This window comes from Cricetulus griseus, chromosome 3 (genome assembly GCF_003668045.3).
Source record: "Cricetulus griseus strain 17A/GY chromosome 3, alternate assembly CriGri-PICRH-1.0, whole genome shotgun sequence".
Classification (NCBI taxonomy): domain Eukaryota; kingdom Metazoa; phylum Chordata; class Mammalia; order Rodentia; family Cricetidae; genus Cricetulus; species Cricetulus griseus.
The window spans coordinates 127,899,983-127,921,106 of record NC_048596.1 but is presented as its reverse complement, the minus strand read 5'-3'; the positions used below and the strand labels follow the sequence as shown (position 1 = coordinate 127,921,106).

The 21,124-nt window shown below is 38.1% G+C and overlaps 1 pseudogene; it reads right to left on the bottom strand.

Annotated features, from left to right (window-relative positions):
* Nucleotides 1-8,930: 8,930 nt before the first annotated feature.
* Nucleotides 8,931-9,972, bottom strand: LOC100756689 (annotated as a pseudogene).
* Between the last annotated feature and the right edge of the window lie 11,152 nt (nt 9,973-21,124).

Sequence of the window (21,124 nt, the reverse complement as noted above, 5' to 3'; positions counted from 1 at the left end):
ATAGGGCCTAGGTCCACCGCCATGTGTCTTGGCTCAGCGAGTATCCCTCTGTGTGGAATGGGCTCCCAAAGCCCACACCTATGCTAGGGATAAGTACTGATCTACTACAGAAGGCCCTATGATTTCTGAGGCCTCCTCACTGAGACCCAGGTTCCTGGGGTATGGATCAGTCCCATGCTGGGTGTCCTGGCTAGTTTTATGTCTACTTGATATAAGAGAGCCATTTGGAAAGAGGGAACCTCAATTGAGAAAATGCCCCAATCAGACCAGACCTCTTTCTCTCTCAGTCTCTCTCTCTCTCTCTCTCTCTCTCTCTCTCTCTCTCTCTCTCTCTCTCTCTGTGTGTGTGTGTGTGTGTGTGTGTGTGTGTGTGTGTATTTTTAATGATTCATGTTGGGGAACTCAGCTCACTGTGTTACTATGGATAGTGCCCGGGGCTGATGACCCTGGATGCTGTAAGAATGCAGGTTGAGCAAACCATAAGGAGCTAGCCAGTAACCAGAACTCCTCAATGCCCAATGCTTCAGTTTCAGTCTCCAGGCTGCTGCCTTTAGTAAGTTCCTATTCTGACTTTCCTTGGTGATGGACTATTACCAGGAAATGTAAGATAACATAAACCTTTCCTTCCCAAGTTGATTTTGGTCATGATGTTTATCACAGCAAAAGAAACTCTAAGACACATTGGATACTATAAACTTGTTAGAATTTAGTGGTGCTTATTTTATTAATATTGACTATAAAGATAAATATTCTCATATATGATAGTGTTGAATTTTCCCTAACCATAATAATAACATCACTGTGAATGAATAGCCATAAAGATATGCAGGAATTTTAATCTTCTTACCTTTTCTCCTTCCCTTGTTGTCTCTTTCCTCCTCTTCTCTCCTAATTTTCTTCCCCTTCTTCATTTTCTTCAATCATTCTTCCCCCCATATCTTTTTGTTTGGTTTTGTTTTTTGAGATAGGATTTCTCTGTGGCTTTGGAACCTGTCCTGGATCTAGCTCTTGTAGACCAGGCTGGTCTTGAACTCACAGAGATCTGCCTGTCTCTGCCTCACGAGTGCTGGGATTAAAGGTATGTGCCAGCACCCTCCACATATCACTCTTTTTCTCCCTTTTTATTTTTGGATGTCCTATGTTTTTATGGATGCTACTTGGTTGCTCCACTACTGAGCTATATTCCCAGCCACAATATCAAGTTTTAAGCAACTCCTACTTGAGCAAACATCTTAAAGAATTAGTTATTAGATACATAACCGGGCTATTATTCACTTAAACATGCTATTCTAATAAAAGAGAGAAAATAAGCAGGGGTGCATCTACTAAAATAGTGAAATCATCTGAAATGCAAGTTTAAAAATATGGAAAAGAATATTAGAACTATTGTGATTATAAATACTACTGCTGATTGCTTTAAATGAAAATAGTCCACACTCTGTACAAATTCTTCATTGTGTGTTGGTAGCTTGACAATGAGCTGCATTAGTACTTACTGTCAATTACTATTACCGTTAAATGCCAAAATTATATCTTTTAACACAGCAACAAAGAAATTCTCTATAGTCCCTTACATTGCTGGTGTGATAGTTAATCTTGGCTGTGGACTTGACATACCTGGGAAGATGGAATCTCAGTTGAGGAGCTGCCTCTGGTGGTATGTCTGTGGGGCATTTTATTGATTGATAATTAATATAGGAGGGTCCAGGCCACTGTGGGTTGTTTCATTCCCTAGTAATTTGGGTGTGTGCTATGTAAGAAAGGCATATGAGTAAGGCAGGAGAAATAAGCCAATAAACCCTATGACTCCATGGTTAGTTTCAGTCCTACCTTGACTTCCTGCCCCGACTTTCCTCAGTGAAGTACTGTGACATGGAAGTGCCAGCTGAAATAAACCCTTTTTTGTAACCAGATGTTTCTTGCCTGCCCACCAGTTCCAGAATAATCCCATAGAGGTTTCATAGTAAGTAGAAACTGTTTGGCCTATTAGCTCAGGCTTATTGTTAGCTAGTTCTTACATTTAAATTAGTGCATTTCTCTCAATCTATTTAACTTCACATGCCCTGTGTCTTACAGCAGATGCTTGGACATCTTTCTCCTTTGGCAGCTGGATGGCATCTTCATGACTCTGCCTTGTTTCTCTCTGTATCTCTGTTTGGATATCCCGCCTTGCTTTTGGCTAAATCAGCTTCTTTTTTAAATTAATTAATTCTTTTCAAATTTCATTTTACATTCCAAACACAGTTCTCCTTCCCACCCCTCCTCCTGCCACTCCTTGCTTCCTCCCTAGTTCAGTCCCATGGAGGCTCCACAGCTGTAGTTCTAGATTTCATGAATTCCTACAAGTTTGGTTCAGCTGTCTCTGTAGATTTTTCCATCATGATCTTGACCTGTCTTGCTCATGTATTCATTAGATTCACAGAGCTCAGCCTGGTTCTTGGTTGTGGACCTCTATGCCTCTGGTTCCATGAATTACTGGATTAAGGTTCTATGATGGTTGTTGGGCTTTCACCAATCTGACTACAGGGCTAGGCCAATCCAGGCACCCTCTCCACTATTGCTAGGATTCTTATTAGCAAATGGCAATAAAACAAATTCACAGCTTACAGAAGGGCATCCTATATCATTTTCCTCCTCAAGTAGGTTTGGGACAGATTTTTAATTACAGCCACAGGCAGTAAACATTGAAGGATGTTATTTACTGTGTTCATTCCTGAGTAACAACAGAAAGATTAACTATGGTTGTTGAAGACAGACAATCCACAATTTAAAAAATTTTTACTGTTCATACCGTTTTTGCATTATTTTTGAGAATATAATATAAATAGAATATTTCTCCCTTCCCTTTCATCTTGTCATACCCTGCAATATATCCCTCTCCACTATCTTTCAAATTCATGGATTCTTTTTTTCACTGTTATTAAATGCACGTGTGTGTGTGTGTGTGTGTGTGTGTGTGTGTGTGTGTGTGTGTGTGTGCATGCACAAATAATGTTCCCAGATATAAACTTCTCAGTCCACCTAATCTTGCTTGTATGTGTGTTTTAGGGCTGACCATTTGGCATTGGATAACCAGCTAATGTGCTCTTCTCTGATGAAAATCACCTTCACTAATACCAGCTTTCCCCAGTTGCCTGTGGTTCTTTGCATAGGCTTGTATACCCTTGAGATTCTCCCCATCCAGTTTGGACTGTACTTTGGTGTCATCCTTGTTTAACTCAAGTTGGGGCAGTTATATATTTGTGACCCTTTATGTGTGTAGTTTCTTATGTTACTAGGAGAAACAATCTCACAGCAAATTCCCTGATTCTCCAGCTTTTTACAATCCTTCTGCCCCCTTTTCACCAATATTCCTTGAGCCTTAGGTGATGGAGTTATTTTAGATATATCCACTGGAATTGGGGCCCACAGTGCTGCATTTTGAATTGTTGTGTTTTTTTTTTTCTGTAGTGATCTCTGTATGTTGCAAAGAGAAGTTTCCTTGATGTGGAATGAAGACTACACTTACCCACATAACTCATTTTGAAAATAAGTTAACTAAGAATTCAGTTTTTACTAAAAATGGAAAGATTCTTAGTAATAAAAAATCCAGTCTTTCTTTTGGAATCTATTGCTAAGGAATAATCCATAGTATTAATGTTAATTGTACTTGTTATTAGCATTACAATTTTCTAAATGTTTTCAGAGTTTTAAAAATCTCATCTGTCTTGTTGAAATCTGTTTGGTGTTTATTTCTTCTCTAATATTGTTTATGTTCCAGAAAACTTAGCAAGGCTTTTATGTATTAATATTTTATTTTCTTTACATATTATATATGAGACAATAAGTAAATCAACACCCACACACTAGTACACATTCTTAAATTGTACTAAAACTGTTCAATAATACTATATATGTATGTCCTCATGTGATCATAAAATTTCTAGGCATATTTAGTAACTAAATTCCATTAAGTTTTTACATTACTCTTCTCTCTGCCTCTAACCCTCTGTCCATCATTCTGTCTGTCTCTATTTCTTTCTCTGTTTTTCTCCAAATGGCTAAACCTTGAACTTAGGGACCTCTTGCCTCTGCCCATTAAATGCTAGCAATAAAAGCATTTATCAAAATTCCTAGTTCTTAGCTTTCACAGGAAGGTGCTGAGAGAGAGTTTTGCAAAGAAAGTTTGACCTTTAACTCAGTATGTATGTAAAGATGGCCTTGAATGACTTTCAAACTAGCACTCCTAAGTACTGGGGTTGCCGGTGTGTTCCTCTACACCCAACTTTTGGCTCTTAAATTTTAATAAATTTTGAGAAATTTGCTAAATAGATGCATTCTTAGAGGTGTATTTATAGTCATTTTTCAATTATGTGGTAGCCCTCCCAAAGTTGCCAAGTACATCAAAACCAATGTTTCTATGGCCAGGCTGACTCTTTTTCATGAAGGTTTTCTGGAGTAATTGGTGAAAACAGATGTTGCCTAGGTACTTATTAAGACAATATATTTAGTCTCAAATTTGTCTGTTCTGTTGTAAAGCTTAACCATATGTGTGGAATATCTTTAGACCCTGGCCCTTGTTATGTGGTGGTGTGTTTTTTACAGTATAGCTTCAAGTCATTAATAGAAATTGAATCTTTGAATACTGTATTATCAGGAAGCTCATAATCTTAAGATAACCAACTAAAATCCTTTTGCACAGCCTTGCTCTGCTTTCTGTTAAGTACTCCATATCCCAGGTAACTTCAAGTCCAGGCAAACCAAGGAGATTAATTAGCCCATAGTCTACTTATAGGTTTTATTATTTATCTATTCATCTATCATCTGTCTGTTCATCATCCATCTAATCTTTTATAATGAATAGAAATGATTGAATTAATACTTGTGAACTTTTATATATTTTTATGAAATTCATTTTGATGGGGGCTGGAGAGTTTACTCAGTAGTTAAGAACACTGGATACTTTTGTGAAGGACCTGGGCTTGGTTCCCATCACCTATTTATGGTGTCACATAACCATCTGTAATTCCAGGCCTCCACAGTTACCAAGCACAAACATTGTATAGATACATACATGCAGGTGAAACCCTTGTATACATAAAATAATAAAATAAATTAATCCTTACAACATTAGAGGTATAGAGACAACAATTTAGGATGGTAGGCAGGTTGTTTTTCTGAGAAAAAAGAAAATATAAAAGCTATCCTTGAAATCAGTTTACCTCATTTCAGAATTCTGAGATGGTGCTGGATGTGGAGGTGGGGGGTGGCCAGGTTTCAGAGTACTCAGTGTGGGACAGAGCTGTTAGTCACCTGCCCTTAGAACCCTGTAGATGGAGCCCTCTGCCAATCTGTAAGGTCTCTCCACACAGATTGAGTTCCTTTGGGTTGATTATGATTGATTATGGTACTTTCTTCATTACTTTAAACCTAATCAGTGCTTAAAGTAATTTGAGTAATGATTGCTCATTATTGGCAATTGCGAAGTTTAAGTCTTTCCTTATTTTGCTTTATGGGGCAGCCAGTTGCGAAACACAGGGAAGCATTCTAGTTCACGCACATTTTCAAAGCATGAGTGAGAATAAATGACTCACAGAGTTGTGATGGACAGGAAGTCGTGGAAATTTTATAGAAGTTATATTACATCTCTTTTGGCAGGAAAGAATGCTAGTTCCCACTAGATCAAGTGTGATAATCAAAGATAGCGCTTACTGGATTTGAAAGCCATTCGGCCTTTTACTGAAATCCCAAGTTCAATAAATCACGCTATTTCATATCATATTGTTATTCCACTCTGTCTTATAAATGAAGATCTATGATTCCCCAACCAATTTGCTATTGTTTCAAAAGATAATTAATGATGCTAACACAAAAACCAATGCTATTTTATATTACAACTTATTAGATGGTGCAGATTGAAGGTGTTTCCCAGATTCTTTAGTTCAATCAAGTTTAACAGCAGGTTTGCTTGTATGGATTGATTGATTCACAGCCTTCAAGGTAGTTACACTAGAGAGACATTTTAGGTTGTTCAGCAAATAAAGAATTTACAAAGTCATTAGACATTACCAGCAGATTTATTAAGTTACACCATTTAACTAGACTTGAATTCAGACTACATACAAAATACTCAGTTTAAAACTTTAGTGTGTGTGTGTGTGTGTGTGTGTGTGTGTGTGTGTGTGTGTGTGTGTGTGTACATGGTGGCTTGCATATATGGTGAGAATACCCTGAAAGTTGTCTTTCAACATGTTAAGCCACCATAAAAAGTTCAATTATCCATTATAAAATGTTCAGAATAGATACTTCACATTAAAACTAGTTCTGTTTTGTCAACAATAAGATCTTACCTTCAGGTCATGGAGAGTAAAAGTCACTTTTACAATAGCCTGTGATGTTTGGGGTTGGGTCTAAGGTACCCCTTTGGGCAATGACTCTAGAAGATGTAACTCATTTTCTGGCACTGGAGGTTTTTTGTAGTGCCACAAGACATCTATTTGGGGCACAGTCTCCCTGTTATATGGTGATTTCATTTATTCATTTCATGCATGCATATATTTTAGGAAGTTTCTACATTAGTAGGTTCCATGGGACTTTTCAATACTCCTTTAGTGTTAGTTGCCTGTTCCCATATTCTTGATTTGTTCTTCCATCCTCATTTTATCTTCCTATTCTAGTTTCACCTTAATCTCTTTATAATACTTGATGATCACCCCTTCCTTAGAAGATCCTCTCCTCTCCCTGGTCCCTTACTGCCTACCTTACTTCTGTGGTTGTTGTAATTGAAACACACACACACACACACACACACACACACACACACACTAAAAGCTTGCATCCACATATAAGAGAAAACAGGCAATATTTGCTCCTTTGTGTCTACTTTACTACATTACTCAGCATTATTGGTTCTGACTGTCTCAGTTTACCTGCAAACTTCCTAGTTTTACTAGTTTTTCTTAACAGCTGGATAATAAATATCCCATTGCCTTATTGTACCATATTTTCTGACATTGTAGCACTCAGCTCTGAATGGGTTTTTGTTGTTTCTGTTGGTTTATTTTTTTTTATGTAACCCCTATCTTCAAGCCCCAGGAGTCCCTGGAACAGGGGAGGCAGAAAGGTTGTAAGAGCCAGAGGTTGTGGATGACTCCAAGGAAACAGCATCATCTAGACACAGCAGGACTGATATACATATGAACACACAAAGACTGTGATAACATTTGAAAGACCTGTACAGGTTCAAATAAAATTTCTGCACAGAGAAGAAGAATACAAAGTCCTACCCCCAAACAAGAAGCTATTTGATAACCACTGTTAAAGGGAAAACCTGTTTATTCTAATGAAGTGTCACTGGGAATATCAACCAGCCTTCAGGACAGGCTTCCAACCCAAGAGCAGCTGGCCAATGAAAAACAGATTTCTGACTCTCTCTCTCTCTGTTGCCAGGTCCCTCCACCTGCCACCTTCCCCAAGTGTGCACATGCACACATGTGCTTGTGGGGGTGGGTGGGTGTACTTTTTGTTTTGTTTTTAATTTTTATTGAAAATATACTTGTTTCATACATTGTATTATGATGAAGATCTTTCCTCCCTGACTCTTCTCAGATCTTTTATACCTTACCATCTAAACAAATCCAAATCCTTTCTTTTTTACTCTCTTTAGAAAACTAACAGTCTGCTCAGGAGATCTTGTCCCTTTCCCCTTCTCCAGAGGACCATGTATGTCTCTCTTAGGGACCTCCTTGTTTACTAGCGTCTCTGGCAGTGTTGGTTGTAGACTGGTGATCCTTTGCTCTACGTCTAAAATCCACATATGAGTGAGTACATTCCATGTTTGTCTTTTTGTGATTGGGTTACCTCACTCAGCATGGTTTCTTCCAGTTCCATCAATTTTCCTGCAAATTCCCAGACTGTATTGTTTTTTTGTTTGTTTGTTTGTTTTTTTTCTGCTGAGTAGTACTCCATTGTGGAAATGTACCACATTTTCTCTGTCCATTCTTCAGTTGAGGGGTATCTAGCTTGCTTCCAGGTCTGGCTATCACAAATATTGCTACTATGAACATTGTTGAACAGATGTCCTCATTGTACAAATGTGCTTCTTTTGAGTATATGCCTAAGAGTGGGATTGCTGGATCTTGGGGTAGACTGATTCCCATTTTCCTGAGGAGTCACCATACTGATTTCCAAAGTGACTGTACAAGTTGGCACTCCCAACTTGTTCCTCTTTCTCCACTTCCTCTCCAGCATAAACTGTCATTGGTGTTTTTGTTTTTAGCCATTCTAACAGGAGTAAGATGGTATCTCAGAGTGGTTTTTGATTTGCATTTCCCTGATGGCTAAGGATGTTGAACACTTTCTTATGTGCCTTTCAGCCATTTTAGATTGCTCTATTGAGAATTGTCTATTTAGTTCTGTACCCCACTTTTTAATTGGATTATTTGGTGTTTTGGTGACTAGCTTCTTGTGTTCTTTGTATATTTGGCAATCAGCCCTTTGTCAGATATGGGGTTTAGTGAATATCTTTTCCCATTCTGTGGGCTGCTATTTTGTCTTGTTGACTATGTCCTTTGCCTTACAGAAGCTTCACAGTTTCAGGAGGTCCCATTTATTAATTGTCGATTAATTGTGCTACTGGTGTTCTGTTACAGAAGCAGACTCCTGTTCCAATTTGTTCCAGGATAAGACCTTCTTTCTCTCCTAAGAGGTGTGCCTAGATTTTTTTCAATTATGCTAGTATTTTATTAATCCAAGAGCACTTTACAAGAAAATATAAGTATGGCTTCCAATAGGAATGTTATACTTGGACTTGATACCAATTTGACAGATTTGAGTGTGCAAGGAAAAACAGGCTTTCAAGTTAAACAACAATTTTTAACTAAAACTTTAATCCCAAGGATTCTCACAAACATATTACAAATGACAGCATGAAAAAAATCTTGCACAGTAACTCAAAGGTTCAGCTCTACGATGTACCCTGGTAATTTAAAGTCTTCCGTCTCCAAATAAAGAATGTTACAGCTTTGTGTCCATATATAGCAATCAGTAAGGAACCTCTGAAAGCCTTCAGGTGCAGTTCCCCCCTGTTAGCCAGTGTTCACTAACAGCTTTTAAAGACTCCCTATCATTGTACACACAGCTCCACACCGTATCCCAGATTCTAGACAAACTGCCAGTGGTTTCTATATCATGAGCACATCACACTTTAACTGGGCAGGATCTAGGTTTATTTCACTCTATGAAAAACTAAAGTTCAAAGGAAATTTGAACAGCTAAAACATCTTAAAAATGCACCAAGATTATGAAGTCTCAAACAAAACTTGAATTTCCTGTATGTACTCCTGTCACATGAAGTTATTTCCTGTACACTACTTCTTTAGCAAACTGGTCTTATACTTCCTTTCATTTGACCTAGATCAGCTCCAAGACTTAGAGAAGGATCGAGATGGCTTGTGGTTTCTTTCACGAGACAGAGACCTTTCTCTTCTCCTATCTCTAGAAAGTGTCCTGCTCCGGCTTCGAGAGAAGCTTCTCCTTCTTGGAGATCTTCACTGAGGTGGAGGACTCCTCCTACAGTAATCATCTCAAGGGCGTCGACCCCAAGTAGGAGTTGGGCCTCGATTTCGACTTCTTTTTTCACCATTTGACAGTTCCACTCTCACTCGGCAACCACACAGTGTTCTTCCATCCAGCTCCCGGACAGCATCAGCAACATTTCGGGGATACTCAAATTCAACTAAAGCAACGCCAAGAGGTTCCTGAGCAACCCACACACTTCTCAGTTGTCCATAATAGCCAAAAGCACGCTCTAGTTCAGTCTTGTTTCCATTGTTTGCAAGATTACCTACATACACCTTACAATCTAATGATCAGGAATCAGATGCATTTCGAGACCCTGGGTTCAAACACCAAAGCTCAAATCTCAACACTCCGACAGGCCCACCCACGCACTTCCCGGAGCTGTTCAGGCAGATGCTCTCCGCTCCCTGGCATCCACGAAATGGCCTTGCCTAGATTTATATTGAGGTCTTTGATCCATTTGGATTCAAGTTTTGTGCATGGTGATAGATATGGATCTATCTGCAGTCTTCTACATGCCAGCTTTCAGTTATGCCCAGCTACAAAATGATTATTAAAATACTGAGTGATTTTTCACTCAGTACTTTGCTGCAAAAGCCATTGGTAAACTGATACTCAGTATTTTGCTGCAAAAGCCATTGGTAAACTGATACTTTCATCTCTTGATGGTTCACTCATGATCCCATAGAGTCATCATATATATCTATTTATAGAATATTTGTCACCCTAGGAATCCAGAAGTAGACATTGTATAAACATATACATTTGATTGGGAATGTACCACTATTCTCTTTAATCACATCATCCATATGAGTTATTATAAGCAAATGACAGTTGAGCTGTAAAAGTCTACTACTGGATATCATACAGGTTGAATGACATGCTATCTGCTTTGTTTTTTTCAGGTGAAAGGGTTGAAAGTCTTGAGTACAGCCTATATAATTTCTCTATTTGTTATGCAAAGCATTTAAAACCTGGGCTTAAATTTTGTTGTAATAGTTAGTTAAAATATCTTATAATCTTCATGCTTGTTTTAAGCATATGAGATGTGTGCACGACGAGGTCCAGATCATAATGCTAAATTTTAATGAAAATATAAATAGTACTAAAATTTTTAAATATTATGCTTATATAACGCACACTAATAATCTGCATAACAAACTTTTGTTGCATTTATGGTTTTCAGCTCTTATTTTTGTTTGAAAAATCTAGAAAAAATTTGCTCATGTCTCAATGTAAGTACATAGAAATGATGAGAATCTAAATTTAAATACAACAACAACAAAATAAAAACCATGCTTTGGTTTTACTTGAAATGGTATTCTTAAATTTCCAAATGTTTTGAATGTTTAAGTCTTTGCTCCAATTATTCTACCTACTGTAAAGAACAATTTTAAAGAATCTAGGAAGAGGGTGACATGGGAAGCATGGGAGTTTTTCCTCCCTGTACTTGGATAACAACTATATAATTGTACTGTCAGAATCTGTGCACTATAATTGCTCTGTGACTCTAGAATCTATTAAAGTCTTCTAAGTGCCAGAAGAAGGCTTGGGCTTTTAAATTTTAGCTGGTAATACTGTACTAGGTACTCAACCACCAGTCTTCTGACAGCATTCTTTGCATATTCCCTCAGCAATTTGCCCATGGATTCCAGGAGCTCAGGTAGGAAGAAATGTCCCTCCCCTTCTATTTAGGGAAACTGTGCTCTGATCACATGGTGTTGATTATAACCAAAGACACACAGAGGAAAAAGCAAGTGACTAGGGCTCCACCTACTTTTATTGTCACACACACACATACACCTGCTCCAGCTGAAGTGAGTTCTCAGAAATCTAAGAACTTACATCTTAGTTCCTCTCTTTTTTCCCCATTATTAAAACTCAGATTTTAGCAAGTCTATGCAAAAGCAACTATGTGTATGTATGATGAAAATGAGGATGCAACTACAGATGATCAGGGCTCAGATGAACAGGTTCAGACTCGATATGAGAAAACTTGATTTATATGTCTGGGCATCCTTGGAAAAGTCAGACTATTGTGGTTACAAAACAAACAAACAAACAAACAAACAAACAAACAAACCCTCCAAAACTCATCTACTGTAATTCTCACAACATTAGTAAAAAGGATTATCTCATTTCCTGAGTTGAAAATGTATTAGATTCGAATATTCAGTTTTCGATGGAGACCTATACAGAAAGAAAGATGGACCCATAAAGCAAGCAGTCAAATGCAAATTAATATCTGAAATAGCTTAAGTCTACTGAAGATGTTAAAAATCAAATCACCACCTTAAAGGCACTAAAGGAGTTGGGGTATCACATAAGTGGTAGATCATTTTCTGGAATGGAAGAGACCTTGTATGTGATTACCAAAAATGAAAACTAAAATTGACTATGGAGTTAAGGGAGACAGGAATGTTGGCTTAATGCTGTAAACCCAGCATATAGAAGGCTTATAAAGGAAGGTCATGAATTGATGGACAGCTTTGGGTACATAGTGAGTTACAGATAGTCATGATTAAACTGAGACTTTGTCTCAAATATTTAAACAAGTTCTGATAAAAAGGAACACATAAAAGTGATGGAAAAGTATGGACTAATGGAAATATCAGTAAAAATTCATGACAGCTACAATTTCTAAGTATGAAAACAACAATAACTAAAGTAAAAGATCCACTACAGGAATTTATCAGCTAATTATCAGCTAATGATTGAGTAGAAGAAAAGAATAAGTAAACTTGAAAATAGACCAATGGTCATTATTAATCAGGGAGCAAAAGTAAAACTAAGGGAAAATAAAGAGGAGCTCTGGTAGTTGTGTGGATATGGATACACTCACTTGGGGATTCCAAGAAATAAATGAGGAAGAATATGGAGAAAAACATTGATACAGAATAAATCTTCTGAAAATTTATAAAACACACCCATATAACAATCCCATAATGTCATGAATCCAGAGAACAACCTTGAGATACATTACAATCACACCTTTAGGAAAAAAACGTCCACAGATTTTAAAAGCAGCAAAAGAATCAGCTGTGGAGACACACACCATCAATCACAATATTTGGGAGGTGGAGACAGGAGGATTTCTGTGAATTTGAGGGCAGCCTGGTCTACAAAGAGAATTCCAGGCAAACTAGGGTTACATAGTTTGACTCTACCTCAAAAATAGTTAAATAAATGAATCAATAGTGAAAGAAATTTTACTCATGACACAAGAAAGAACCTCAACAATACTGAAGTAGGCCCTCTACATATGTGTGGCATTTGTGTAGCTTGGTCTATTTGTGGGACTCCCTGCAGTGGGATCATTGCCAGACACCAATACTTTGGCTGACTCTTGGAATAGGTATTCCCCATCCTGGGGATACACAATCTCAAGTGGTGAATCCTGGCAACAGCACATATGAGCATATATGGACTTAGTAGGTTTACACACACACACACACACACACACACACACACACACACACACACAGAGAGAGAGAGAGAGAGAGAGAGAGAGAGAGAGAGAGAGAGAGTTGGAGGGGTTATAGGAAAGTCAGAAGTGATGTAAATCCAGTCTCTAGATGAGCATCCTAATTGATTATCAAACACAGTGATCAGCTCTGAAATCAAATACACGTAAGTCATACTAAATAGACTTAGCAAGTGGTATTATATATTTATGGTTTTATACAAGTAATAAAAATAATCAAAAGAGGCCATAAATTTGAGAGGGAGTTAGGGCATTATGTGACAGGTGGGATGGGGCATGGAATGTTGAAAGTGGGGCAGGGAAGGGGCAGTAGTATGATTATATTTTAATTAAAAATTTTAGTAAAACTATTCAAAAAACTTAAAATACATATATTGAATGGATAGGCTGAAAACAGTGTAGCCCTCGTACATACTTTCTACAGGAGGTTCATTTGGATATCAGTGCAGAACTTGATTTTATTAAAACAAAAGTAAATATATAACAACTGAGGGCGAAGAGTTGTAGCTCCAGTAGTTCACCATGCCTGTGTGGGGATATCTGAGGTCATGAATACTGTATTTTTCCTTTATATACATAACGTTATTCCTTTTTCCCTTTCAGCATTGCACTTGTACTTTAAGTAATGGATTATACATCTTGACAGAACATAAGTCATGAAATAGCAGACTTAAACAATGAGAAGCCCACAACAGAACACTAATTGTAACCTCATAGGAGAGATTTTCTTTTCATGTGCCCCTGGGGTGTTTTCAGGAGTAGATCACATATTGGGCTACAAGTTACATCTTGACAGAATTACAACAGAAATATCACATAAATTATCTTCTCAAAACGTGAAATGAAATCGGAATTCAATAATACAATTATAATGGGAAGTATTTTAAAGTTATGAAATTTGAAGAACATATTCAGGAACAATTAATGAATAAAAACAAACCACAATATGAACTAGAAAATACCTAAAGATGAATATAAGTGAAAACACAGTCTACCAATGCATTTGGGACATAGCCAAAAACAGTGCTCTGAGAGACAGATATAGCTGTAAATATTTGAGTTAAAAGACAGGAAATATCTTTAGATGACAACTTAATTTTGCATTTTGAAGAAATATAAAATAGAACAGATCAAGCTGAAGGAAGGAAAGCAAATAATACAAATCATCCATATTCAAGCTAAATAATGAATGAAAATGGTTCAATGCAAACTAATGTATGGCAACTGACAAATGAAATCAGGGCATGATCATTTGTTTTTATGTGAAAAGAGTGGCTGACAATTAAGGACACAGAAAGTTGGAGGGTGGAACAGGAGTGTTGCATATTCACCACTCATGTCTGATGTTCTCAAGAAATATTAAATAAAATGATTGCTAAAACTAAGAAGACATTTCATATTGAAAAACAACAAACAAGAAATAGAAGAAAAACACTCAAGAATAGTTAGTTACAAATGAAAAAGGAAAAGAAAAACACATACAAAACATAAGTAGGTGCCCAGAGCATAAAATATTTGAAAGGAATAATTAATAATCATGTATGTTCAGAGATGATATGACCATACATGCAAAAATCCCTAAATACTCTACTGTCCAGTTGTGGTGGTGCACACTGGTAGGATTTGCTGGCAGAGGCAGAGGCAGGAGGATCACTAACTCAAGGCCAGCCTGATCTGCAGAGTTAGTTTTAGGGCATCAGAGGTTACACAGAGAAACCCTGTTTTGAAAAACAAAACAAACCATAAGCAAAATCAAAAACAAAAAAGAACTCTAGAAAATATTCTTAAAAATAGTAAATAAATCTTGCAAGGTAATACAAAGTTAATACAAAGGCAACATAGAGAAATTAAGTTGATTTGGTACATGCTAATAAATTATATGATAAGAAATGATAAAACAATAGTATTAAAATTATTTTAAGGGTAGAGACATGCAGATCTCTGTGAGTTTGAGGCCAGAGAATTCCTGTCTTGAAAAATCAAAACCAGCCAAACAAGCAAAAAAACCCACAAGATTTTAAAAATCAAGAATGGTATTCACATGCCTTTCTTGTGCTTTTTCATGATTCTTTTCGTGTTTGTTGTCATGTCATGTAGGGGAAGCTGTAGCCACGCCTTCTTAGGGGCTGGCTACAAGAGTACCTGAGGGCTTGTGAGGGCGTGGCTGGCTTTTCTACCATGGTAGCTGGGTACACTAATGGTGTACGAGTAACAACCTTAGAAGAATAGTCACGATACCTGGGTGGAGTAGGTACCTGGGATTGGAGTGATTCTGCTTTTGAGGCATCCCACTGATCTTTAAGCCTAGCAATGATATCCTTTTGAAAAGTTTCAATCTCCTTAATCATAAAAGATTCCAAGCACGTTAGTGAATTTGTAAATTGCTCTAACTGTTCATCTACACGTTTTTCTAGGTCTTTTATACGATCATCCTTAGACAGCATCTGGATGGCATGGAAACTGCCTTTTAGGTATTGGAGTCTAGATTCCAGGTCATGATTTGTTGATTTTGAGTCCTCAGTAATCGACTGTATGGACCTATGTAATCTGTCAGCCCTGTACTGTAAATTATCTTTCAAACTTTTAAATCTAGACTCAAATTTCTGATCTGTTACCTTGGATGCTTTAATAACTGATTGAATGGCATTGTCCAATTCTTCAACCCTATGTTGGGTATTTTGCACCGTTGTGTCTAGTTGATGAGTAACATTGCCTATCTGAGTTTCTAGCTGGCTACAGATATTCTTTAGCTGGTCATGGTCTTCTGACAGCCTAGCCTCTAAGGCCTCAGACATGGAGGATCTCTCTGTGTTTATCTTATCATAAATACGCTGTATCTCATCAGACAGCTCTGTCTTTAGTGTATTGGACACAGAGCCAAGCTTATCATCCAATTTCTGTTCCACTTGCTGCACAATTGTGGTCTGACCTAATCTGTTTTCCAAAACCTCATTGCGTAAAGCTGTTATTTCCTGCAAGCAGGTGGTGAGGTTATTTCTGTCCCTGTTCCTGAGTCCTCTGGCTAGTAATACTATTTGTACCAGCAAGCTGACTGCCATGACAGCATATAGGCCAATAATTGGCAAATTAGCATCCTCCTCAAACAGTGAATTCATGTAATAAGCAAAAACATTACCAATTTTAGCAAATGATAAATATTCCGCCATGATTTTACCTGATTTCTACTCCAGATGCAGTAAATATATTTGACCAGCAGGTAGCACAGGCCTTTAGTTATTCCGAGGCGTTTGGCAGCAGTCGGTCAGCAGTGGAGAGCGGTCACAAAAGTGGCTGCGCTTATCTTAGAGAGTATACGGCTTTTCAGCTGCACCTTACAAAAGCGGCTGCGCTTATCTTAGAGAGTATACGGCTTTTCAGCTGCACCTTACAAAAGCGGCTGCGCTTATCTTAGAGAGTATACGGCTTTTTAGCTTTGGCTTTCCCGTTCTGTCGCAAGGGGAAGCCTCTGTTGAAAGCCGAAACTTACTCACCTCTAGGCAGCTAGAAACTGGGTGGATGACTGAGCAGCACAGCTGCCGTGGGTCAGCTGCTAGCCGGCAACGCCTGTGGAAAGAGGGTGCTTTCCCGGCCTAGGAGGCGGGCCCGATGGAACCCACAGCCTGTCCCAAATGGGGTGTGGGTTTCCAATATCCCACTTCTGACAACCAGATATAGTAAGAAATTACCAATACAGAGTCAGGTAGAAATATAAGGGTATTTAATAGGGAAAAGCCTTACTTACAGAGCGAACCAGCCAGCCGGTGGTAGTCTGTACAGCAAGAAGCAAAGAGAAACCGAAACCGAAAACGCAGTCCCCCTACTCACTCTGACCACGCCCTCACAAGCCCTCAGGTACTCTTGTAGCCAGCCCCTAAGAAGGCGTGGCTACAGCTTCCCCTACAATTCCCCTTTTAGTCTAAAAGAGGATTAAAACTTAAGAAGATAACTATCTATTTTAACTAAACCCTAAAGTCATAAACAATAGGAAGCTATTCCTAACTAGGTATATACACTATCCTAACTGACAACAATGGGGAAAGGGGGCGTAGCATTTTCCAAGTTACTTCCTGCTGAAATGGGACGATGATAGTCATGTGGGGTCCTGTAGAAAGAAAATGTTAGTATCCAGTCCATGTTAGATGGGATTCACTTGATTGAAGATCTCGCTTGAAATCCTCAACTTGATTGAAGTCAGTACCCGAACCTCTGGCCAGAGTGTCAGTTGAAATGGAGCAAGTTGGATCCAGTGCAGTCGAGGAAGACCTGCCTGACAGCAATCCCTGGACACCCTGGAAAGAAAATGGGCCACATCTCCTCGACTGCACACATGCATATGTCCACATATGCAAGCACACATAACAAATAAATACAAAAACTGAAGAAGGCATCCAAGCACATAAATGTCTGTTAGGACTGTGATCTAAATGTCGGCTAGAGGCCATGTGTTGGAAGCTTGGCATTCCTAGGAATTGAAGGATCTTTGAAAAGGTCATGTTCTGTGAGTCTGTGTGAGACAGAAGCGAATAGAATGGCAGTACCTCTTCTTTCTTTTGGTTTCCTTATCACCATAGAGTGAGTGAGCAGCTTTGCTCTGTCATCTACTTTTTGCCAGATGTTCTGCTTCACTAGTGACAGGGCCATGTAAACATGGGTAGCAACCTCAGAAATCATGAGCCAAAATGACCCTTTCCTCTTGAATATTGGAGTCATCTAATGTGTTTTATGACAGAAACTGAAAGCTGGTTGTCACAAATTGCATAATAGAAACTACAAAAGCATTGGTGGAAGACATTCAAGAAGATAATATTAAATGGAAATACATCCATGCTCACTGACTGGGAGTTTTAATATGTAAATATTATCCAAACTGGATCATACAGACCCAGTGAAATGCTGACCAAAATCCCAAATGATTATTTTTTTTCAGAATTAGTAAAAACATAATATGTAGCCTCAAGAAATTTTGAACAGCCAGAACAATCTTTGTAAAGAACAGCAAATCTGATGAATTAATTCTCCCAAACTTCAGAAACACAGTTGCTCAATTACAAAAGCTCCAGTGATCCCAGTGGTGTGGTGATGTCATAACAGTACAAATACAGACAAACCTGCAGTCCAGAAAAAAACCCCTCCCATATGTGATATAATAATGTTGGATAAGAGTTCTGAGACTATCCAACAAGGAAGGAAGAGTCGATAGTGACTATGTCCTTCTTGATGTAAGAAAGTATTTGCTTATTTTTAATTTTACAGGAGCCCACAGTAGAGAGTCTAAATTTTTAAGGATATTCTAGGTTTTAAAAGAGACTGAATTTTAAAGTGTTTAAATTTTTTAAATAATGTGGGATTTTTTAAGCTTGTAAAATGTTTTATATTGTAATGTAGATAGTAATGTATGGTAAGGTAATGAGGTTGAACAAGAAAGAAAGTTTATGGACTAACAGTGATATGTTTGTATCATATGTTGGCAAGCCATCAATTGTCCTGGACAGTTTTATGTCAACTTCACAGAAGCTAGAGTCATCTGAAAGAAATGAGCCACAATTAAGAAAATGCTCCCATAAGATTCAGCTGTTTGGCATTTTTTAAATCAGTCATTAATGTGAAAGGGCCCATTCCATTGTGGTTGGTGCTATCCCTGAACCTTGAGGTCCTGGGCTCTACAAGCAATTAGGCTGAACAGGCTATGAAGAGTAACTCAGTAAGCAGTACCCCTCCATGGCCTCTTCATCAGGTCCTAACTTAGGTGAGTTCTTGCCCTGACTTCCTTCACTGACCAACTATGATGTGGTATCAAAATTCAAATAAACCCTTTTCTCCCAAACTTGCTTTTGGTCATGGTGTTTCATCGCAATAGCAAATGTAACTCATGCAGAAGCTATAGAGAGATATAACTAAGAGAAGAAATGTTATCGGTGATCCATTGCATCCTTCTGTGATGATAAGTCTTTCTGCCTAGCAGCCTGAGCCCTGCTGCCACGTGGGCAGGCAAAATAACACACAGAGACTTATATTAGGTACAGTCCTGCTGGCCAATGACTAGGATTTCTTAAACTATATATTTTATAAAGACTTATCTGATCAGACACCAGCGGCAGGCGTCTTCTCTTGCCAGGATCACATGGTGGCTCCAGAGCAAAGAGCAGGAGGAAGAGAACGGCTTCCTGCTTGTTCCTGCTTATATTCTGAGTCTGCCTGCTTTGTCACTTCCTGCCTGAATCACACGAATTTACTACATTTTCCAGAATCCTTTTCTACTCCTAGTCCCACCAATCTTGCTTTCCTATTGGCCAATATTACCTTATTTATCAACCAATAAGACAAACATACACACAGAAGGACGTCCCCCATCATCCTTCTTTTTCTTTGGTGATCCTTCCGAAAGTTTATGTACATACAGATAGCTCTGAAGAAACCTGCTCCAGCAGTCTGGGTACCACTCCAGGCTGTGCTGTGCTATAGAAAGGAAGCATCGATTCACAACATGACTACTGAGCTCTTTATCCTGAATACCAAAGCTAAGAAGATGCCAAGATTTTCTCATGAATTTATGGAGGTTTTTTTTGCTTGTGATAAATTTTACTGGAATATTATAGCAAATGGACTTCAGTTGTGTTGTATACTAACTTCTTTCTACTGAAGATTAATATACAACTTCGGAGAATCATTCAAAGTGAGTTCATGTTCATGGCCCATGAACAGCACAGATGCTCTTGAATATTCTCTGTGGTTCAGCTGCCAGCCTAGCCTCAGACTAGCTTTCCTATAACTTCATTTATGATTCAAATGACTAACTCTGGGGCTGAGGAGATGACTCGGTTTTCAAAATACTTGCTGCATCAACTTGAACTATCTTCAGATTCCCAATACTCATGTAAAAAGCTGAGCATGATCTCTGTAACCCATTCTGTAAGTATCACTTGGAGAGTAAGGGTGTTGGGCAGACACAGGCAAATCCCAGCTGAAATGGCAATATTTTTAGTGAGATACCTTGTCTCACTGGAAGATACAGAGATCAGCATCTGGCTCTAATATGGACAGACAGATAGACAGACAGAAAGACAGACAGACAGACAGACAGACAGACAGACACACACACACACACACACACACACACACACACACACACACACTCTAACATTTGTGAAATTTGACTTTGGATTCCTCAAAGGCCTTCTTATATTTATGGAATGAAGAAAATTATTAAAAACTATGAATGTGCTTAATTGCTCTCCTCCTCACCATAGTTCTTTATTAGCATTATTTAAAGAAGGACCTGGGGAATACAATGGTATCCTGGACATAAAGTCCTTCTTGCTACTGAACTTCTTGATGTATCAACAAGAATCCACCAACTATGTAAATTGACAAGGCTTTAGGTCTCTTTGCACACTCTAATCTACATAGAATGGTCCAGTGAAGTAGAATTCATACACCTTCCCCCAAATTCTAAAAAATGCTTCCTCGGGGAGGCACGTCATGTGAGAATCTTTGTGATATTAAAAACAAATCTTGAGAGTAGAAAACTCCAAGCAGGTGTGAAGGTGCAGTGACTCCCTCTGCATTCTGAATCAAGAATCAGGCTGCAATGTCCACAGACTGGTTGGAAAAGAGCATCAAGTAAGTGTCAGCTTTTTAATTATTTATGAACAAAGAATTCTAACAAACAGAATTGGCCCAGGAAAATGTGCAATTGGGAAATACCACCAACTCTGAATACCAGTGAAGTCTATTTTTTTTATAATTTATTAGCTATTGCAAGTATAAACATGAATGCTTTATTATTATTATATGTAATTTATAATGTATTTAAATAATGTTAGTAATTCGGTTATGAATGTACCAAGCATTAATTACTATTTTTTTTCTTTTTTCAGAGGTGTGGAGTTCTATAGATCCTTTTGTGTCACCTTGCCAGTACTTTGTTTCCATAGCTACCATCCAGGATCCATGAGGATGGGGCCATTCTACAATTATTAGAGTTGCATTTTCACAATCAAGGGTTGTGTAAAGATGATGTCACTGGAAAGAAGGAAGTGTCAATCAAATTTATTTTCTTCTTAATGGTGGAATTTCTGGTCT